The following is a 21,102-nucleotide window of genomic DNA, read 5'->3' on the forward strand; positions in this document are numbered from 1 at the left end:
TGTTTAATTACTTAATAACTTATTCCCATCATCTCCATGCAAGATACTCGTTAAAAGCTGAAACTACCGATTCTTTCAATTTACGCAACAGATCTTCGTGGAAACAACGCCTTGCTGAGACACTGCTATTCAAAGGCATTATTTTTGTAGTCTGCTACTCCTCACAGCACCATCTGAACCGTTGTCTTCTGCTTCATAACAAGTTGCTCAACTCGAAACAGCTTCACCGTCTCCGTCTGTACACAACAGAATTATCCTGGCCATAGTTTCATAACCGCAACAGTAAATTCCATGTCTTAATGTAATTCAGATCGCCACAGTGCCTCGTACGATTTTTAACCCTCAGTGCAATGCAACCATGTTGATAAGGTGTTTGAAGATTAAGAAAACGTTTTGATTCGGTATCACATCGATGCCTTTGAACGAATAGAAGCACACCACATAAAAATTAGCCGTCCTGCGCCACATCATTATACCGTATAACACCGCCTCAAAGGTTGATAATGTGACCTTAGATAGGCGAGGACGAAATCCAGAGTATTTAATGTATGCTACATCCAGCAGAAGATCAGGTGAATTTGGTCGTCGAGACATCAACGGGAGTTCACTATAATGGTCCTCAAACCACTATAACAATTATATTGTTGAAAGATGACATCCCCGTCGGGAAATACATCTACCATGAACGGGTGCTGGTGGTTCGCAGCTGTAGCGTGTCTTCGATTACTACCACAGGTCCAATGCAAGCGCAGGAGAATGCCTTCTATAGCATAATACTGCTCCCACCTGCCTCTGTCAGTGGCGCGCTGCCCATTTCGAGCTGCAGTTCATCTCGATGACGACGTTTGTGGAGACGACCATACACGCAGTGTAACAAAAATATGATTCGTCTGAAGAACCGACATGTTTCCATTGATCGATGGTCGAACCTCGATGGTTCCGTGCCCACTGCAATCGTGCAAAAGCTGAGTGCAGCCGTGCTAATCAGTGACTGAGATGCTCGCGGGACTAGGAGGAAATCGTTGGAACAAAGACGATTTAGTCACGAAATATACAAGACCGACGGTCTAGCTAGACTGTTTGTTTTCTACATTTAAACTGTTACACTACTGGCAATTAAAATTGCTACACCATCAAGATGACGTGCTACAGACGCAAATTTAACTGAGAGGAAGTGTATGCTGTGGTATGCAAATGATTAGCTTTTCAGAGCATTCACACAAGGTTGGCGCCGGTGGCGATAACTTTAAACGTGCTGACATGAGGAAAGTTTTCAACCGATTTCTCATACACAAACGGCAGTTGACCGGCGTTGTTTGGTGAAACGTTGTTGTGGTGCCTTGTTTATGGAGGAGAAATGCGTACCATCACGTTTCTGACTTTGATAAAGGTCGGATTGTAGCCGATCGCTATTGAGGTTTATCGTATCGCGACATTGCTGCTCCCGTTGGTCGACATCAAATGACTGTTAGCAGAAAATGGAATCGGTGGGTTCAGGAGGGTAATACGGAACGCCGTGCTGGATCCCAAAGGCCTCGTATCACTAGCAGTCGAGATGACAGTCATCTTGCCCGCATGGCTGTAACGGATCGTGCAGCCACGTCTCGATCCCTGAGTCAGCATATGGGGACGTTTGCAAGACAACAACCATCTGCACGAACAGTTCGACGACGTTTGCAGCTGCATCGACTTTCAGCTCGGAGACCATGGCTGCGGTTACCCTTGACGCTGCATCACAGACAGGAGCGCCTACGATGGTGTACTCAGCGACGAACGTGGGTACACGAATGGCAAAACGTCATTTTTTCGGATGAATCCAGGTTCTGTTTACAGCTTCATGATGGTAGCATCCGTGTTTGGCGACATCGCGGTGAACGCACATTGGTAGCGTGTATTCGTCATCGCCATACTGGCGTATCACCCGGCGTGATGGTATGGTGTGCCATTGGTTACACGTCTCGGTCACCTCTTGTTCGCATCGACTGCACTTTGAACAGTGGATGTTAGACTTCAGATGTGTTACGACCGTGGCTCTACCCTTCATTCGATCCTGCGAAATCCTACATTTCAGCATGATAATGCGTGGCCGCATGTTGCAGGTCCTGTACGGGCCTTTCTGGATACAAAAAATGTTCGACTGCTGCCCTGGCCAACACATTCTCCAGATCTGTCACCAATTGAAAACGTCTGATCAATGGTGGCCGAGCAACTGGGCCGTCTCAGTACGCCAGTCACTACTCTTGATGAACTGTGGTATCGTGTTGAAGCTGCATGGGCAGCTGTACCTGTTCACGTCATCCAAGCTCTGTTTGACTCAATGCCCAGGCTATCAAGGCCGTTATTACGGCCCGAGGTGGTTGTTCTGGGTACTGATTTCTCAGGATCTATGCACCCAAATTGCGTGAAAATGTAATCACAGGTCAGTTCTAGAATAATATATTTGTCCAATGAATACCCGTTTATCAAAAAATGCCTCTGAGCACTATGGGATTTAACTTCTAAGGTCATCAGTCCCCTAGAATAAACCTAACTAACCTAAGGACATCACACACATCCATGCCCGAGGCAGGATTCGAACCTGCGACCGTAGCGGCCACGCGGTTCCAGACTGTAGCGCCTTTAACCGCTTGGCCACCCCGGCCGGCACCCGTTTATCATCTGCATTTCTTCTTGGTGTAACAATTTTAATGGCCAATAGTGTATATAAAAACAAATTGCATTTTAACGTTGTTACAAAAGTCTCGAGAAGTTCTTAACCAATTTATTTCAACCGTCCGATTCTGCGTGTCAGGAATCCGATAGTCTGTTGGTAACTTTGTGGAGGTATGTAGTATTAGAAGAAGTCTACCTACAGGTCGTGTAATTCACGTAAATAACGGGCCGCTGATTTGCGTTAGCGGTGATGGCGCCCAATAGCGACCCAGATGGGTTTCATAGATTTTACATCAGGTGAATTTGGTCGCCGAGACATCGACGTGAGTTCACTATAATGCTCCTCAAACCAATGTAGCACAATTCTGGCTCCGAGACGCGGACAATTATTATAACGCTGAAAGATAACATCGTCGTCGGGGAAGACATCAGGTATGAATAGATGCAGATGGTTTGGAGCTATAGCGTGTCGTCGATTACTACCACAGGTGCTATGCAAGCGTAGGAGAATTCCTCCTATAGCATAATACTGTTCCCAACTGCCTGTGTTGTTAGTGGCGCGCTGCAAGTTTCGAGCCGCCGTTCACCTCTATGACGGCGTTTGTGAATACGACCAGCGACCATGTGCAGCAAAAATGTGATTCGCCCGAAGAGATGACACGTTTCCATTAATCAACGGTCGAATACCGACTGTCCCACTGCAATCATAACTGGCAATGTCGTTGGGCCAACGTTAGAACACGTGGTGGTGGTTTGTAGTGGATCTCAGTGTTCAACAATACACAATAAACAGTGTGTTCTGAAACACTCGTGCGTGCACCAGCATTGTGCTCTCTCGGCGGAGATGCCACAGATCACCATCTATCCTACTTTACAGAGCAGACAAGCCTCGGAGCTCCAGGTTCTGTGATGCCAACCATTTAGCGCCTACTGGTAGTTTCCCTGTCCTTCTACCTTTTCCCGTAGATGCTTACGACAACAGCACGTGAACATTCGACCAGTTTCGCCGTTTTCGAGATACACGTTCACAGGCTTTGCGTAATGGCAATCTGCACTTTGTCAAAGTCGCTTATCTCAGTGAATTTCCCCAGCTGCATCCCACGCCTTCGCTGGGGTGATCCCCCGTCCGCGTCTGGTTATACATTTCTTACGGCGTCACGTACCCGCAAAATCACCAGATGTCATCCAACGTCGCAGTGGGCAGTAGTCATAATCTTTTACCTTATCAGTGTACACCCTCCATGCGCCGTACTTCAAACGTCTCACTGCACCATCGGTGCGTTCGGCCCCTTCCATCATTCGAAAATACGCTAAATCGCTACTTCTCGGGCCAAATTACGCGCTTACAGCCAACTGCTGTCCAGTTTCTGTGTTGTTTGTCCCACTGAAGACGTATTGCTGTCCAAGTGTCCAACCCATGCAGTGCCATTCGCAAAGTTCATAGAGGGTCTGGTTGTGGTGGTGCTGCATTCACTGACAGAAACGTTCTTATTGACAACGCGTGACACATGTCTCCTGTTCCTGGAAGATATTTTTACAGCCTTTGCTCCTAGGTCATATTACATGGCTGCAAGTGGTATACTGTCCCCTTTAGAAATGCCGGACAATCCACGGTGACACACCAACAAATTTGACACCCTCATTCATAGTGTGAGCAGGGTGCAGTCAAAGGCACGGTCAAACATAGTGGCTTCTTCCTGTCGCAATTACCTATCTTATTGCGCTGATTCCATACTACGGACTGGTACATATATAACGCTCCTCTGCCGAGAGTTGTGCTGGTTTTCACACGCAACTAAAGTGACACCTCTACGCCGTCAGAAATGCTTCTGGAAACACACAGATTTCGGTGGCAACACTCGAGTGTTGCTTTTTTAGCCATCCACTGAAAGTTAAAGTCGCTTTAACTTTGTGATACCACTTTTCTTGGCGGGCATCCATTAACTACATGAATGAGGTTTTCTTTAAAATTTGGATTCCAGTCCTCTTCCCCGGATGAGATTTGGTGATATTTGGTCGAACCCCTTCCCCGCCTCCTTCCGCCAAGAGGGGCTGATCACATAGTTGGATAAAAACGGGTAAAAATGAAATTTTTAAAATTTCTTTTCGTGATTAAAACACTTTATAAATAAAACATTGTATCATTAACACATGATTAACAATATATTATATTATGCACATCAGCCTTCATTAGTATTCGGATAAACAGAACAGAAACAGATGGATCTCTAAAAACAGACGTTCTCTTCGTATATTATTTACATTAAATGTCATTGAACCTTATTTACTTTACAGATGAAAGTCAACACTATCTGTACATTCCTTTGAATTGTACAAGTACTCACTTTTTCAAACTCTTGATTAACAAGATCAGTGAGAAATTCTTGTCAGTGATCGTCAAGACACTAAGGAATTAGCAACATTAGCTGCTATTGGGCATTAATTTAAATCAAAGGGGAAAGTTGAAAATTTGTGCTGGACCAAGATTCAAATCCGGGTTTCCTGCTTATTAGACAGCTATTGTCTTAATACTATAGAGGCCCAGTCCCAGACTCTTACATTAATCAGGAGAGAGTCGAGCGGAATGTGGTGGTGAGATCCTAATTACAATTGAGAGCGCCAGGAAAACATCTTTGCCATTAACACATTTATTAGGCAAAAACAAAGGATTATCGGCCACGCGGGGTAGCCGAGCGGTCTCGGGAGCCTCGTCACGGTTCGTTCGGGTCCCCTCCCCCGTCAGAGGTTCGAGTCCTCCCTCGGGCATTGTTGTGTGTGTGTGTGTGTGTGTGTGTGTGTGTGTGTGTGTGTTGTTCTTAGCGTAAGTTAGTTTAAGTTAGATTAAGTAGCGTATAAGCTTAGGGGCCGATGATCTCAGCAGTTTGGTTCCATAAGACCTTACCACAAATTTCCAAATTTGCTGTGCCACAACCAGGCTGCCAGAGTAGCGTCTCGTCAGCTTCTACTCGTCGTGCGGTACCACCAACGCAGCAAAGCGTCGGTCGGTGGCTGTTGTATCATGGCGTCGTTGCCGACCCGCGGAAACCAGAGGCCCTCCAGCTCTACGTATCAAACTCCTAAGTGCTCTCGTTGACATCGAAGATTTGCCCTCAGGAGTCTCGACCGAGGTCCACCTCAAGTACTCGCTGGTACGCAGGGGTCGGCTTGCAGATCCAATCTACAGGACAGGAGCTGATCATCAGTGTCTGCCACGACCAGCAGCGGCGCTCTCTCATTCGAAGGCGAACGATGGACAGCATCCAGGTCACGCAGGTCAAACCTGCAGCAGGCCTGCAAGGTGATGGCAGCGTCTTCATCCCATCAGCGTTGACTTGGAATTTGGCATTGCAGCTGGCAACATCAGTGCCCTTCCAGCCAGACTTGTGGCTCCATAGACGATAGGAGATAGGAGAGTCATACCAAGGGTTGACCCCTATATCCTCTCCTCACATTGGATAACTGCAACTGGCACAAGGGCTGGGACTACAAACTGAACGATTTGCATTCAGGAATGAGACATTTATTGAGAAGGGTGGGGTATTCATGTTAACGCTCCCATGCTACCTGCGGCTATGGGGATGACCATGACGTCATGTGCCGTGGCTTTACCTCGCTTTCAGTTCTCCTAATGGCTTCAGACTTTCGCAACTTCATCTTTCAGACACTCTTGTCTCCTTGCTTAAAGTTGCATTGTACTCGGCCTTTCTTACGAGACTCTGACTTGTCAGTAGGATGACAGTATCTCTCGGCTTCCATGACATCGTTACATTTCGCATGCAGACTTGGGGAGTCAGTCTTTCCGCAGTGCTGCGATAGCTTCCGTTTTTGCTGCAACTCGTTCGGCATTTCCCCCTAGGTGACAGTCATTGATACCCGCGGTTCACCTTCAGTGAGCTGCCAAGGTAGAACTTGGACGAATTTTTTGTGTCCGCTGGATATACTACCCTGGGCGTAACAATTTATTTGTGTCTTGATTCATAATGACTGCGGGGTCAAAATTGGGCCCTCCCTTTCAGACATGTCTGAAAGACTAGGCACAACATACCTAATTAGTGTAAGGATGACCAACTGATCACTTGAGTGCGGACGCACATCACGCTCAAACCTTTATCGGAATGCCGAGTAATACGCATTACATAAATAGTGTGTAGCTAAGTTGAGAAATGCGGCTGGCAAGAGGCGCGAGAGGATAATCGGTGCAGTTGCGGGGACCGCTGTGTCTGTATGGTGCAGTGTTCAGAGCATCTGTCTAGTAAGCAGGAGACACGGATTCGAATCCTGATCTGACACAAATTCTCAACTTTCCTCATCGATTTAAATCAACGCCCACTGGCAGCCGATGGGTTATTCTGAATCAAATCTACTAAATTCGGGACATTTTCCAGCTCGACCATCGCAGATATCGATGAAATTTTATGTAAACATTCACACGTGAACACTAGTAGAATGTAACGTACGTCGAAGCAATATTGGCCAAGGTATTGTCATTTGTTTTATTCCATGCTCAACTTTGCACAGAGCAAACGTGAATTTCTGGCGACTTTAAGCTGTTATACCTCGGCAATATTTTCTTGAATGAGAAGAAATTTGGCCATCATCTACAACTCTATGCGTCCTCTTGAGATTAATAATGAAAAGCATTTTACGAGCGACATTTAGACAGGAAATTTTAGACAAAGCCACCCAAAAAAATCGGCGCCCGAAAAAAATTCGAACTTTTGCTTCTTAAATCTCAGGGACTTAAGGTATGACGAAGGTAAGAAGTTTCGTTCATGTCCCATTTTTCCAATATTGAATTCATTCATTCATTTTTAAATAAATAAGGAATATCTCACTGTATTGTGTTGGTCTGTGGTGAAATTGTCACTACCCGTTCAAGAACACGGACCGGCTACACCATCGCCACAGGGGTCACGCAATACCAAGAACAGGTGAGTTCTTTCATCCCGGTTCCCAAGCTTGTAATTTGGTTTCTTAATTTAAATTCCGAAGACTTATTAAAATTATTGTTTTGTTCAAAAATGACTCTAAGCACTATGGGACTTAACATCTGAGGTCATCAGTTTCCTAGGCTTAGAACTACTTAAACCTAACTAACCTAAGGACATCACACACATCCATGCTCAAGGCAGGACTCGAACCTGCGACCGTAGCAGCAGCGCAGTTCCGGACTGAAGCGCTTAGAACCGCTCGGTCACAACGGCCGGCTATTGTTTTATTGTTCTAGATGCTGCTCAGGGATTTCATTGGGAAAATTCGGTAGCTACATTACATCCTGTTGTAGTTTATTATGTGAAAGAGGTCATGTTGCAAACAGTTCGTTGTTGCATTATTTCAGATCAGTTGCAACATGTGTTAATGCGAGAATGGATTGATTTCTTGTCGACTCAAACAAAGATCACTAAAATATATTATTTCAGCCACGTCTCGGCTGCACAATATAAAAGTTATAAGGATTTTGTCAATGTGTGTAGCCGTAAAATCTATTTCAACATTGATAAGGACTGTAACATTTTTTGTACCAGCCAAGGTAAACGTCCGTGTGATGGGATTGTTGGCACATACCAACGACTGGTTACTCATGCAAGCCCACAAAGGCCCTCAACAAATGAAATATTGACGCCAAAAGATCTTTTCAACTTTTACGACCAAAATGTACACTTCATCATATATATATATATATATATATATATATATATATATATATATATATATATATATATATGCTCGAAAACAAGAAATCTAAGAAATTTTATTAACCAGAATATCTAGCCCAGCCACGCTAAATCTGAAATGGATGGAGTTGTTGCTTTGCCGTTACGTTGGTTGTATGTTTGATAACAAATGATGGATCAGTGATGTTACTGATATATCAACGAAACAAAATTATGCTCAGATAAAATTTATAGCACGTCAAGACCCGGTCCATTCATTCTATTGTCCCAAATGACAGGTGCCTGTGGAGTACTAGAACAACACCTCATTTCCACTCTCTCTTTTCCTTCAATGTCATCATCTGGCCGACAGTACCAATTTCCAGTAAGTGAACTGCAGAGCGTGGCCCAAAAAATTTCGAAAATTGTAAACTACAATGCTGAGAGGTTTAAAATCAAAATTGATTTGCCTTTTTGCTTGCCGCGTGTGCGAGATATTGCTACAGATCTGAGAATTATAGATAAGGTACTTAGGAAATTGCTTTTTAAGCAGACAGTTACCACCATAACACTGGAGATTGCGAATTAAGAAACCAAATTACAGGGTTGGGAACATGAACGCAGAAACCTACCTGTGTCTGGTATTGCGTGACCCCTATGGCCATGAGGTTACCCTTCCATGTTCTGGAACTGGTTGTGACTATGTAACCATGCACCACAGTGAGACATTCCTTGTTAATTTAAAAATAGAAATCACTTGCAAAGAAACACGGACAACAGGTTGCTCACGGACAACATTCCCTCAAATTTAGCCGTCGTATTCAGATATTGCTAGCACATATTGGAAAATTAAACTTGATTTTTCTGCTTCAAAACATGCACTTTCCGACTGTGATTAGTTTGAAATCAGTTGCGGAAAACAAATTTTATAAAAAGAAATTGCATATAATCTATTTTTGTAATTTTTACGGAAATCAAGTTTGAAATGATATTTTGGGAAAGTGTAAATTTGTGATTGTAAATTTGCGACTGATATTTTATATTAGAAAAACTTGTGTTGCTAAGTTGTTGTGTCCAAAGTTTCTCGTTTATCATGCCTTTAATCAACGAGATATAAGACGCCAAAGTTAAAACTTTGTTCGGGGCGCGATTTTTTCAGCTACTTTGCCTCAGTTTATGCAGCATTGTTAATCCATGTTGGATATTAAATCCACTACTCGGGTAGGGGGGTCTCAAAACACGTTGTTTCGAATGAGGCTGATTTTGAAGCTTTAATAGAAAGCTGTGTTTGTAAGAGAATTGTCACTTGTACCCTATTCCCACCGTATCAAAAAAAAATCATCTTTTTTAATAATTTGTAGTTTAATAGAAAATAGCAGGTGAATGAAATTTTATATTCCACATCCTTGTGGTACCGAACTGTTGAGTAGTAAGTTTCGTGTTTGGCATGCGTTTACGCAACGAGATATAAGAATCGGAAGTTTACATTTTTTTCGTGCCGACATTTTCGCGCCCTATTTTGATTCAAATTATGTAACAGTGTTAGCCCGCATTGGCTTATCAGTACATTGTGGTTTTAGGTTCAAACCATGGTCTTTCTAATAAGCCCAGCATTTTGTACAAGATAGTGTTTTGCAAAATCGGGTCGAAGATACCGCATTTTTCACGTTTTTACAAAATCTTCTACTTTGCACTTAATTTATTCACTATTGGGAAGTGGTACATAAATGAAACTTTATATTTGAGAACCTTGTATCTTTAGTTTACAATATGCCAAGTTTCATGTTCGTCGCACGTTTAGTCCCTGATAAATAATGAACCAAATTTTGACATTTCTTCGAACGCCGAGTTTTTCGGTCGTATTTGCCTATATATTCATAGCTGAGTATCACTCGTACAATCATTTTAATTATTATTCTTAAGCAAACGCGTAAAGTTATACAAGGTGACCAAATATAATTTCTTTCAACAAAATATTACACGGGATATAACAGCTCAAAGTCTCCAGAAATTCACGGTCGCTCTGCGCAAAGTCGCGCATGGAGTCTTACAAATGACAATACAGTATCTCGCCCAGTATTGCTTCGACGAACGGTAAACTTCTCCAGTGCTCGTTGGGGAAATGTATCATTCACATAAAATTTCAATGAAGTCTGATATGTTCGAGCAGGAAGGCCTAGGTGACATAACATGTTTTTAATTCCTTTGTGTTTTACTCGAAATTTACTTTTGTTATTCAAAAGTGTTTCAGGAATTAAGCATGATTTACGACTGTTATTTCTTTATAAGCGTGTTTCACAGCCGTATGATTTATCTGTGCAAAGTCGACTGCCAAATCCAAAATTTATGCTTTCTCCTCTCCTTATTTGATTCTTGGTTCACTTCTAGTACCGTAACCGAAATGTCAGCGACAGCTAGGGACCGATGACCTCAGCAGTTTGGTCCCATAAGACCTTACCAAATTTACCAGCAACGGCAGCGACTGTTCGGACAATCTTAGCTGGCGTCGTATTGAAAAAGATGCCACCAAAATTTAAAGAGGAGCATACAATGCCACCCCCGTATCAGCCGTAATGCCTTTTGATACGGCGTCACTTTAGTTGCTTGGCACAAACTGCAGAACTACAAAGCCACCAGTGAGCTCTTTAAAGCAAGTAACTAAAATTTTATCTAGTAAAGTCATTTTTACCGTTAATTGTTTCCCAATACGTGTAATATACCCATTCAATGCTGTCAGTCTGCCCCTGCCCCTAGCGACAGGACAACTGACTAGTTTTAACAACGGACTGAGCAGTCGGTTGTTTTTACGTTTAGTCTGTTTTTTCAGTCACATTAAACAACCGAATGAAACTAGTCCCTGCGGCCATGTCAGTTACATGAATTTTTTCACTCACTCACAGGGTTTGAGCTGTTGCACTCAATGTGTGACAGCCGACTGACACAAATATCTAACATTTACGTCAGGTATATTAATGTTTTCAGTCAGTTTTACTTACACACTTTTTAGCCTTCGAGTTATATATGAACCATGCCTATATTTGTCAACTTTTTTTACAGGTAAGTAATGTATCTTATTTCAATGAGCCGGCTCTTGTGGCCGAGCGGTTCTAGGCGCTTCAGTCCGGAACCGCGCTGCTGCTATGACCGCAGTTCGAATCCTGCCTCGGGCATGGATGTGAGTGATGTCCTTAGGTTAGTTAGGTTTAAGTAGTTCTAAGTCTAGGGGACTGATGACCTCACATAGTGCTTAGAGCCATTTGAACCATTTATTTCAAGGAAACGGGAACAAAGAACAGAGCTAGTATAAATGATTCATTCGTTTTCAGAGTTCTACAGGGCGAATCACCTAAAACTTGCACCGCAAATATTGCTGGAATGGAAAATGCTGTTGATGTGCGGTTTTCACGGAATAGATTGTTATGCAGACAACAGACTGTAATAACACATAGAAAGTGTTTTTGTACAAACATACACTAATTGAAATGGCACGATGGCTACTGATATTAACAGATGAAAAACAGGTTAAATTAAAATGTTAGTGGTGCTTGTTGCAGGATTCTAGTGCGATTCGTATACGAGATATCGTAATTTGAAACTTATCCACGTCTACATTTATTTGAGCCATTCAACCTGCGTAGTTGCTAGGTACGATGTTGTTATATTTACTGACAATGTGCTTGTGTGTCCTTACGTGCACTGCAAGTTGAGCTAGTGTATGGCAGTCGAAGCAGTAGGTCGTGAGTGCATGATGGGATTTATCAATACAGAAAAAACCGACATTCTCGTGGTGTATAGAGAAGTCTTGTACGTTCGGTCTTGTACGTCAGCCATCTGGCAACTATTTATCAGTCTCTTCAATCAGTTACGTGAAAGTGATCGTGTAACACCTAGGCAGCATAACAAAGGGAAATAAGTGACGACAGAAGACGGGGGAATTGCCGGCCGTAGTGGCTGAGTGGTTCTAGGCGCTTCAGTCTGGAACCGCGCGACCGCTACGGTATCAGGTTCGAACCCTGCCTCGGGCATGGATGTGTGTGATGTCCGTAGGTTAGTTAGGTTTATATGGTTCTAAGTTATAGGGGACTGATGACCTGAGAAGCTAAGTCCCATAGTGCTCAGAGCCAAGACGGGGGAATTAATGTTCTCGTTGCTGTTACAGTTGATCCGCACATTAGCTTTCGCGCAATCGCACGAGGAAGTGGCATGAGTCAGGCAAGTGTCCTATGCATTCTCCATCGACACAGGTTCCATCCCTCCCACATTTATCTCCATCAAAAGTTGCATGGAGACGATTATGAGAATCGTGTTAGCTTCTGTACATGGCACTAATACAAGTCTCCATGGATGCTAGAAGACGTTTTTCTGCAGACTAGGAGGAATCTGTGGTGCCAGTATGATGGCTGTCCACTCATACTGCACGATGTAACACAGCATGTCTTCACGAATTGTTTCCATCTCCGGTGAAATGTTAGCACACGGGCTGCAGTCGTTCCATAGCAGACTGGAAGCGTGTATTGCCGCTGCCGGAGGTCATTTTGAAAACTACCTGTGATGGTCATTTGTCTCGTTACTGGCCAGAATCCACATCACTAGTGTGTGCACTTGTGTTGTTCTTTAGTGTGTGCTACCACAGGTACTGTACAGTGGTCGGTGTGGGAACTTTTCAAAATACGATATATCTCGTAAACGACTCACACTAGAGTCCTACGACAAACACCACTGACATTTTAATTTACACTACTTTTAGTTTGTTTATTTCAATAGACATTGTTCCATTTAAAAAGTATATGTTTGCATTCTGTTTATAGGTTAACAATACCAGCCATTGACCACCAATCCATTCTTCGAAAACTGCATATCAATAGCATTTCCGATTTCCATAATATTTGCGGTGCAAGTTTTAGATGATTCTCCCTGTAGGTCTTCCTAGGTATGACTGCGCAGATATAATTGAGTCATGAATAGAATCGCAAACTCTTTGTATTTACATTGTGCTCACCAATTGGCGCTAGGAGCGCAGTGCCTTGACAAAATGGCGCGATGCGCAGGAAGCACTGGAGGTTGAACATTATTGTACCCACCAATTGGCGTTACTAGAGCAATACATTGACAAAATGGCAGTAAGCAAAGGAAGCATCTCAGGTTGAACATTTCGCCTTCGAGCTGATATTCAGCGACGAAGCAATCTTCCATAAACAGGAAAAGCTAATCGCCACAGTGTGAGAGTGTGAGGCACTGAAACTCCTCAAGTAATTGTGGCGCATGTACGAGATTCGTCGAATGTTAATGTTTTCACTGGAATGTCATATACGGAGCTGTATGGGACGTTTGCTACTCTGACAGGAATATGACGAGTACCGCTTGCTTTAGTGTGTTGCAGTTGTGATTGTTTTAAACAACTGATTGTTGATTCCGAGAGTTTTGTCTTCCATCAAGCTGACTGGAGCCTCGATGTTCGTCGCTCCCTAAACGGTGAACCTCCGCGTCGCTGGATTGGACTTAATGGTGTTGATGTGGCTGTCTCTGAGCACTGTAGGACTTAACATCTAAGGTCATCAGTCCCCTAGAACTTAGAACTACTTAAACCTAACTAACCTAAGGACATCACACCCATCCATGCCCGAGGCAGGATTCGAACCTGCGACCGTAGCAGTTGCGCGGTTCCAGACTGAAGCGCCTAGAACCGCTCGGCCACGGTGTTGATGTGGCTTTGTTGGCTTGGTCCATAGGTCGTCTGACCTAACGCGTGTTGTTTTTCCTTTTTGGGTACATTAAGGACCGTGGACCGTGGCTACATACCCCCATTGCCAAGAACACTGAAACAACTCAGAAAGCGCATCAGTGCTGCTGCGATGACCCTTGAGAAAACGATGCTACATGGTGTATGGGGCGAACTTGACTACGGCTTGGACGGACATCGTCTGACGAGGGTAGTTCTCATAGAACATTTTTAGAGTGCGAAATGAAAACTTGATGAGTTCATTGTTCTATTCGTGTAGCAATCATATTTGCACATGTACTACTTTGGAAGATACAGAGGTTTGAAACGAGAGGATCATTTACAGTAGCCTTGCTTATTTGTAAAAGTGATTTATTTTCAGAATTCGAGTATTTATTTACTTGAATACGATACTGTCGTACTTCTCGATTTAAATGTGGATTTTTGGTTGGTTCTAACTGGTTAATAACTGGTGCTACATTATAAATTTATCTTAAAATAAAGGAACACTTTGTTAATTAAATTTATTGAATGTATGTCTCGCTCTCTTCCGGCTCATTTCCACCCATCACCGACAGTTCTCGTTCGTTAAATGGCGAGGTGACGTGAACAGAAATTATATGATGCATCTTTTTTAACTGTTTTGACACTTAATCACTTTCTTTATGAGCATACGGTGTAACTCGTCGGAAGTGTTTTCTTTTGCGCGAAGCATTTGTCATCATTCGTTGAGTTTCTTTGGATTACTTTGATCAGGATGCCCTGCTCAAAAGAATTAGAGGAACATGGCATTGTTCGTCTGCCGTACTCAATAAATGAGTACTAGGTATGTTAGCAAATTATATCTTTATCTTTCACAAATTAAGCACACGAAACAATACCTCATTACATCCCCAATCGTTTACATAGAAAGAACAAAAGTGTCCGACATGTGTGGAAAACAATGTAGAAACAATCATTTATCCCATCATCCTAGGTACTTCACATTGCACTCTGTGAGCTTCAGTAACGTTTATGCCTTCCATGAAAGTTTATCACTGCATGAAATCTAGGCGGCATTTCCGTATAAATCTATAGAGGTCACCCTGTGATATCCATTCCCATTCTTCAATGAGAGCCCACGAGAGTTCTAGGAGAGTCTGTAGTGGAGCAGTACGATCACGAACACGTCTGTCAATGACGTCCATTATATGCAGGATGGGGTTTAGATCGAGACTCACCACTGGCCATTTCGTTGCTTCAATGCCGAGACTTCGCAAGACATCCGCGTTTATGCCCGCCACGTGGGCCCCCGTTAGAATGAATTCAGGGCCACCACCGAAAGCAGCAATCACCACATCATCCAAAATGATCTATCCGATGGACTGCTTGGTGGTAAGGAGACCATGGAACCGTATGGCTGTCAACACTAAAGCCTCCCAACAACATCACAGAACCTTGGAAGTGATTCTATTTCCTGGACAACATTTGGCAGATACCGCTCACCACCGGTCTTCAAACGCGAACACGGCCATCACCTTGCGTCAGAAAATATCTGGACACGTCTGTGAATAACACGTTTCGCCAGTGACGAAGTTGCCAGTTGACATGGCAATGGCAAAACTGAAGGCGAGCTGCAAGATGATGTCGTGTCAAGCGGGATACTCGAATAGGACGTCTGGGTCGTAAGGTCCTCTTTCGTTCCCTGTTCATCACAGTCTGATCAGACAGTGGCCCTTCTGTGATCGTTTGCCATGCACAGGTGGTATCCGTACAACGCCGAGATGGCCAGATATTGTGGCGTTCGCTGTGTTATTCAGTGGTTTGGTATTTAACTAATTTGTAAATGGAAATGATAATCTTATTTTATTACATTGAGTAATTACTAAATAATTTTTCTCCCGGCTAAAGATTTGATCAAGTTGCTAAAGAACTCCAAGTTAACGTCGTGTTAACGTGTTGTCTGTAAGTTGTTCAAAAAAATGGTTCAAATGGCTCTGAGCACTATGGGACTTAACTTCTGTGGTCATCAGTCCCCTACAACTTAGAACTACTTAAACCTAACTAACCTAAGGACATCACACACATCCATGCCCGAGGCAGGTTTCGAACCTGCGACCGTAGCAGTCCCGCGGTTCCGGACTGCGCGCCTAGAACCACTAGACCATCGCATGTCTGTAAGTTGTGTGAGTGTCACTAAATCACAGTTCATACAACAGATTCCTTACAACTATTGATTAAGATGGAAGCAGTTATCTTCAGCAAAATGATCATTAAAACCACCGAATATCAGCCGCGCACAACACTGACATGTGTTACCTGAAACAATATTCTTCGCAACTCGTGCGTAATTAATTTCGGCTCCATACATCAGCTAGAAAAGTTTGTTATAACGTTCGTGCTATGAGCATTGTTTTTTAAGAACCAATCTGATTCGAATCATTTTCATTCAAATGAGTTCGGGACCACCGGTGCACATTTATTTTTACACATTTGTATTACGTTCAACATTTATGTCTGCAGAGTTGCGTAATTTGAATTTGCCGCTGAGAAAATTGTTAAGATGGCGGCAGACAATTGATAGAGACTTTCTATTGTTAGACCAAATAAATATTTTAACTGCTTATTAAACTTTACAGAAACTACTTTCGTATTGTGCACTATTTAGACTTCATCAAGCAAACATTTTATTTGTTTCTAAGGAAAACACAGACAAAAACGCGATACAAATCGCTATCATCAATGGCTGCGCTCCTTGCAGCGGAAAGAAACAATTAACATAGATAATGCTTACTGAGAGAGGAATTACAGTTACAAATAATTATTCACTCATGTTTATAATAATAATGAACTCTATTTTCAAGTAAAAATTAACAAATAATTACAATTTCTTAACAGACCTCAGTTTCATATGCGTCTTGCGTGCTGGAACCTACAAAAGCCATCCAACAAAAGGTAAAAACAAAGGAAGACAAACGCAGATCATAAAAGGAATTTACAATTATCATTGTCTTTGTATAATACACATCGATATGTCCAGTTATATCATGGAATATTATTATTATTATTATTGTGCTTTTACGGCCTCATTGGACCACTTCAGTCAATTTCTTTCCGGTCTTCCTAAGATTTCTCTTTTTTTTTTTCCTTCTTGGCTTTCCAGTATTTCTTCATTCTAACCGATCTTTGTTTTCGTTCCTCTTCTGAAAATACCCTTTTAGTTGTTTCTCTTTTATCCATTTTTGGCAAGAATCTAATATTTCTATTTTTTAATTTATTTACTTGTTTTGATTTGGTTTTCAAGTCCTCCAGCGTTATGTCTAGTTCTTTCATGTCTTCTTTTATTTCCTTTATCCAGACAGGTTGTTGTTTTTGTTTCCAGAGTTTCTCCAAAATTTTGCGTATTAATCTGTCTTCAGGTGTTCTCAATAGATGGCCCAAAAATGATATTCTCTTCTTTCTCATGGTATCCGTTACTGGTTCTATCTCCTGATATACTACTGCATTTGGGACAATACGCCATTCTCCTGCTTATGGTGCTTTTTATTGATGCATGCCCTTATTATTCTTCTTTCTATTTTTAGAATTTTGTCTGTGTTGTTCTTTTGATTTAGCTTAAAAAGGGTTTCACTTCCATAGGTTATTTCTGGTTGGACAACAGTCTTGTAATGTTTTAATTTTGTATTTATTGACAAAAATTTTTTGTTGTATGTGTTTCTGGATACTTTTTGGGCTCTTGGTAATTTATTAGTTCTCTCTGTCCATGACATTTTTTCATTTAAGTTATAGGTTATATTTTCTCTAAGGTACTTAAATTGTTTTACAATTTGTATATCAGTCCCACACATCTGTACACTATTTATTACAAGGGGGTCTGTTGCCATTATTTTTGGAATATATGGAATATTATATAAATAATTAATTCACTATTTTTTCATATCTCGAATAGATAATGTTTATAACTGCCACAGGCACAATTTCCTCTCGTCGCACTGTACCCAAAAATTTATAACATGGATGTTACAATATCAGTCTTCAAGTGGGATTTAATGCGTCGGCGACCTTGTCCAACTCATCTTGTCTACTGACCTATCTCTCTGTAGCTTGTCCACAATCTATGGATGACACATGGAGAGGCAATTATATGTGCAGCAACACTACCGAAAGTCCATCCTTTTTGGATCAAACAGACCGCCCCTTGCAACTTGCTCTGCGTTACGATATCGCATTGCATGTGCTTGGTTGAACACAACTTCCACAAATGACGATTGTCATATGCGTACCTCACTAGAAAACACTGGGACGCCGGTACTCACTTTCTTCTAAGGGGTCACCTGACGCTGTAATGCATAACACAACCATTATATGGTGAATGATTTTAATTGTTGCCTACATTGAAAGCGAAGATCTCAATTCATGCAATAAGCCCAAGGTACACTCTGTAACAAAATAAATTTAACATACTGGATTTTGGTATACGTGTTCCCTTAATTCTTTTGAACAGTAAAATTTCACAATATGAATCATCTTTGTAGAAATTGTATAACGCCTTGAATTTATCTAGAGGTTCTCTTTTTATCCAGTCATGTTATCTCTTCCATTCTCGCCCCACTGAGCGCTTTAGCCTTCTGATCCAGGCACAAATTTGGCTATTAAGAGAACGCTTATTCATAAACCTGGACAAAAAACTGAACTTAAAGCTATTTATTGGCACTCAATAAAAACGAATTATCGAAACGGCAATAACAGTGATACAGGCTCCCCTCCTAACAACCGTGTACCGCAAGTCTCTAGAGAAATGGATGGTTGCAAATGATTGGAAAAGAGCACAGGTAGTTGCAGTTTTCAAGAAGGGTCGTCGAGCAGATGCGCAAAACTATAGGCCTATATCTCTGACATCGATCTGTTGCAGAATTTTAGAACATGTTATTTGCTCGCGTTTAATGTCATTTCTGGAAACGCAGAATCTACTCTGTAGGAATCAACATGGATTCCGGAAACAGCGATCGTGTGAGACCCAACTCGCTTTAATTGTTCATGAGACTCAGAAAATATTAGGTACAGGCTCCCAGGTAGATGCCATTTTCCTTGACTCCAATACAGTTACGCACTGTCGCCTGAGAAACAAAGTAAGAGCCTACGGAATATCAGACCAGCTGTGTGGCTGGATTGAAGAGTTTTTAGCAAACAGAACACAGCATGTTGTTCTCAATGGAGAGACGTCTACAAAGTAACCTCCGGCGTGGTACAGGGGAGTGTTAGGGGACCATTGTTATTCACAATATGTATGTAAATGACCTAGTAGATAGTGTCGGAAGTTTCATGCGGCTGTTCGCGGATGATGCTGTAGTATACAGAGAAGTTGCAGCATTAGAAAATTGCAGCGAAATGCAAGAATATCTGCAGCCGATAGGCACTTGGTGCAGGGAGTGACAACTGGCCCTTAACATAGACAAATGTAATGTATTGAGAATACATAGAAAGAAGGATGCTTTATTGTATGATTATATGATAGCGGAACAAACACTGGTACTTCAGTAAAATATCTGAGAGTATGCGTACGGATCGATTTGAAGTGGAATGATCGTAAAAAAATTAATTGTTTGTAAGGCGGGTACCAGGTTGAGATTCATTGGGAGAGTCCTTAGAAAATGTAGTCCATCAACAAAGGAGGTGGCTTACAAAACACTCTTTCGACCTATACTTGAGTATTGCTCATCAGTGTGGGATCCGTACCACGTCGGGTTGACAGAGGAGATAGAGAAGATCCAAAGAATAGCGGGGCGTTTCTTCACAGGGTTATTTGGTAAGCATGATAGCGTTACGGAGATGTTTAGGAAACTGAAGTGGCAGACTCTGCAAGAGAGGCGCTCTGCATCGCGGTGTTCCTTGCTGTCCAGGTTTCTGGATGAGGTATCGAATATATTATTTCCCCCTACTTTTACCTCCCGAGGAGATCACGAATGTAAAATTAGAGAGATTCGAGCGCGCACGGAGGCTTTCAGACAGTCGTTCTTCCCTCGAACCATACGCAACTGGAACAGAAAACGGAGGTAATGACAGTGGGACGTAAAGTGCCCTCCGCCACACACCGTTGGGTGGCTTGCGGAGTATAAATGTAGATGTAGATGTAGATGAAAAGAGTGCAGTCACCAATAATGATTTAACAATGGCAAAACGATCGAATGTGTCCGTTCAGAGGCTGGCCGATGTGGCCGAGCGGTTCTAGGCGCTTAAGTCTGGAACCGCGCTACCGTTACGGCCGCAGGTTCGAATCCTGCCTCGGGCATTCGTGTGTGTGATGTCCTTAAGTTAGTTAGGTTTAAGTAGTTCTAAGTTCTAGGGGACTGATGACCTCAGATGTTAAGTCCCTGCACTCCACAGGAAGTGCATGGAGTTGTGGGCGGACGAATGGCTGGCGGTGACGGCCAATAAACTGCGGTTCATAAAGTCAGTCACTCGGCCGTGTCGTTTCTCCTGCCGGTTACTCAGGCGGGAGGAGGTGGCCCTCACACGTCTTCGGATCGGGCACTGTCCTCTCACACATAGCTTTTTATTACGGCGGGAGGATCCTCCGTTTTGTGATGCTTGTGGTGTGCACATCTCTATCCGGCACATTTTAACAGACTGCATTTTATACCGTGATGCACGGGCAGAAGCACAAGTTGATGGGGATCTGCCTTCTGTGTTAGCTAATGATGAGACGTGTGTGTCTAGGGATTTTAAGTTTTGTGATGTGTCTGGACTCTGGCCTAAACTTTTAGGCTGGAGGTTTTAGTGTACTGCAGAGTGGCTGACTCCTCCCCTTTTTTCCTTGCGGTCAGCCAGCCACTTCCATCTGCTACATTGTTTTAGCTCCCTCTAACATTTTCTTCCTGTGTTGTCCATGTTTTACTGTTGACGCTCTGCTTCATCCCACGCTTGGGTGTGGGTGAGCACATGTTTTTCAACGATTGTTACCCATGTTTCCTGTTTCGTTTTATATTCCTGTTCTGGGATTTTTCTTGACACCCGCCTCACTAAGTCACTGAACGGGCGCTGAAGACCTTGCTGTCGTGCGCCCAAAACCCCTCTACTACTACTACTACTACTGTTAAG

General features: G+C 42.7%; 1 protein-coding gene across 1 annotated transcript in view; it reads left to right on the forward strand.

Annotated features, from left to right (window-relative positions):
- Nucleotides 1–21,102, forward strand: part of LOC126285220 (uncharacterized) — a 190,125-nt gene that overhangs the window by 146,472 nt on the left and 22,551 nt on the right. The gene's annotated exons all lie outside the window — the stretch shown is intronic.

The sequence above is a fragment of the Schistocerca gregaria genome, chromosome 8 (assembly GCF_023897955.1).
Source record: "Schistocerca gregaria isolate iqSchGreg1 chromosome 8, iqSchGreg1.2, whole genome shotgun sequence".
Lineage (NCBI taxonomy): Eukaryota > Metazoa > Arthropoda > Insecta > Orthoptera > Acrididae > Schistocerca > Schistocerca gregaria.